At 43.0% G+C, this 2,969-nt stretch overlaps 1 protein-coding gene across 2 annotated transcripts in view; it reads right to left on the bottom strand.

Annotated features, from left to right (window-relative positions):
- si:ch211-220f16.2 (golgin subfamily B member 1) overlaps positions 1-2,593 on the bottom strand; it is a 51,464-nt gene extending 48,871 nt beyond the window's left edge. For both annotated transcript variants that reach the window (XM_034679849.1, XM_034679850.1), the window contains exon 1: positions 2,431-2,593. The gene's annotated coding sequence lies outside the window, so the exon portion shown is untranslated. The remainder of the gene's footprint in view (positions 1-2,430) is intronic.
- Between the last annotated feature and the right edge of the window lie 376 nt (positions 2,594-2,969).

Below are 2,969 nucleotides of genomic sequence, written 5' to 3'. Positions count from 1 at the left end.
ATCAACAAAGACCAAACATCAAGACAGGATCAGATCCAGTCCCATCTTACAGACAGGACTCAGTCTGATCTCATCTTAATCCACCATGAGCAGAGCACTTTGCAGCATTTAGCAAGTTACAGTGGCAAGGACAAACTTCCTTTAACAGGCAGAAACCTCCAGCAGGACCAGACTCATGTTAGACACACATCTGTCGAGACCTGTCGTGCAAGGTTTGTGCATTTACTTGTTGATCTATCCCTTTAAAGCTGCTGTTGGTAGGAATGGTGTAAAATACGTTACTTTTTTTCTACTGGGTTTGGAGAAAAGGTCATAATGCCGATCGGTACTCATCGGTAAGTGGAGTAATTTGAGACTATTGGGAAATCTCTGTTTTCCAATGCCTTTGTATCAAGCAATGTTATTATTCCCCTCGTTCCCTTTATGACGGACCAATCATAGCTAATCTCCAATCCACTGTCCTGAATGGTTCAGGGGCGGCCCCTATACGTCCTCAGATTGGCTATGAGTCCGGCATTACAATGATTGCACACGCCGATCTGTGTTGGGGGGCTAAGAGGAAATTTGGTTGGGAGGGATAGTGTTGAAATTCAAAGTCCCTCTCTCTGAGCAGATGTTTACTCTGTGACTACCAACAGCAGCTTTAAGAGAGAGTAATGTTTGTTTTTAGGTATTCAGGATGAAAGATGAATCCTTCTCCCAGGTGACATTTCGCTTTGGAGAGCCTGAATGTCACGACGATGAAGGCAGGTTCATTTTCTATTTGTTTTTCAGTCTCCTGAATTTGGATCTGGACTCAAGAATCGGGTAGAAGCAGAATCAGGGGCGTGGGCTTTGCCTAATGGTTAAGACGCGTGCCCATATAGCAGCTGGCCCGGGTTCAATCCCAGCATGCGGCCCCTTTCCTGCAAGCTTTCTCACCCAGTGTTCTCTCCTCTCTGAATAAAGGTGTAAAACAGAAGAAGCAGAATCAGAAACAGTCAACTTGAGATGCTACCTTACTTTCTGCTCATCAGATATCACAAAGTAACTGTTCATGATGCTTGTGGAACATTTACTTTGTGATATAATATGATTCTCATCCCTAATAAGGAAGTAGTAGCAGAGTAAGACCACAACTAATGCAGTGAACACAGCATATGCACACTGGAACACTAGGGATGGGCATTTCAAGCAAGAATATCATTCAAGCCACATTACTGCCACATTACAGCCAATGGAAAAAATACATCTTTAAGATTATTGGAGTATTCAAATATCACGACTCATCCCTATAAGAAACCAGTTGTAACACGCGTGCAGGAAATACAGGCTACGGCTCTCTTTTTTCCAGCTTTAAATTATTCACTGCCGCTCTAGATCAGCCGGTCAGAGCTGAAGAAGTAGTCACTCAGGTTAGTCCATCCAGCAACCTGAACACCAGGCCTCAGGAGGCGGCCTGAGTCAGCTGACTGCTTGAAAATAGGCCAAACAAAGATGGAGATCTAATCCCACAGCCTTTCACTTCACAGCTGGCTGCACAGACCCGTTTCAAACCAGACCACCTTCTTCTTCTTTCAACACCTCACAGACTGAACTGGCCTTGATTGAGGTCTGAGTCCACTGGCAGGGTGCAGGATCAGCCAGACTCAGTCTACCCCATGTGACGCAGGGGGAAATCAGGTCAGACTGGTTCTCTGTGAGCAACAGAACCCGACATGACACCTTTTGGCTGTCTGCTGAGTCTCCTGATTATCACAATCACTCAAGCTTTGTGTGCAGTCCAGTTCCTCTGACCTTAAAGAGTCTGCTGATCTGACACAGACTCCAGGGTGTGTGAGATGTGCACACTGACAGAGAGAAGTCTCCTTCTTATGGATTATTACTCAGTATTATAACCCAACATGAGGAATGCATGGAGATGTACAGATTTAAATAAGATGACAGATTCTGCAGACAGATGCTAGGGCTGCTTAAACAGAGCTGTTAGCTAGCTGCTTCTCTTTCACTCTGTCATGTAGCTCAGGCTAACAGCAGCTTTAAAGGGACACACAACACAGACAGCTTATAAACAGGAAAGAATACATCAATGATTATAATATTAAAGACAGTTTAAAACAACAGAATACTCTCATTAAAAGTTATCACTTGCTAACGGATGATTCTGACATTAGCTAGGTTACTAGCTAGCAACTTAACACGAATCACAGCTCCTTTAAAAGGCTAAATCTGAACAAATCCACCATAATAAGGCCTCTTATGTTGAGATGTAGGTTGGTGACTCATTCTGTGATTAAAAATAAGAGTTATGAGTTTAGGAAACATTAATCCAGCCAGCTGACTTCATCCCCTCATGCTAACTCTGCTAGCTTAAACTGCATCTTGTCTCCCCGCTTGTTAGCTTGATCCAGCAGGTCCCAGCTCGTTAAATATTCACTCTGAAGTTCTTACTGGATTCACAACTTCATGAAGAATCCTCCCGAAGCCTCGCAGCGTGGACAGAATCCTGTGAAATCACATTTTATTCCAGTTTTTCGCCGGGGAGAGAGAGAGATAAGCGTTGGTCACGTTTGTCAACAGACAACTGGGGAGGAACGTGCGCATGCGCAGTGCTGTCAGGGGTGACATGTACCCGGAAACCCATACATGGATTTATGTCTGAATTAAAAACCTTCAAAAACCCAAATAATGAGCAGGATTTGAATGGAATCAAACAATAACCTCTTTATCTTTAAGTTTCATGCAGACATTAGGAACTCTTTTTGCTCGTTGTGTGTTTGTTTCTCCAGAAAAGGCTTGAGTTGGATGATCAAAGAGGAAACAAATGCCAAGATTGTTATCCACAGGCTCCTTCGTTTTAGTAACCTATAGAGAGTGCGAATTTCTTCACTGAGAGAATATTTGTTGGAGAAAAAAAACACATTAATTGTACTAGCCTATGATTTATAACTCATTTAGCAGGGGTAATACAGTTATTACTATTTTACTAT

Source organism: Notolabrus celidotus, chromosome 3 (genome assembly GCF_009762535.1).
Source record: "Notolabrus celidotus isolate fNotCel1 chromosome 3, fNotCel1.pri, whole genome shotgun sequence".
Lineage (NCBI taxonomy): Eukaryota > Metazoa > Chordata > Actinopteri > Labriformes > Labridae > Notolabrus > Notolabrus celidotus.
The sequence above is the reverse complement of the archived record's forward strand: the minus strand, read 5'-3'. Positions and strand labels throughout refer to the sequence as shown.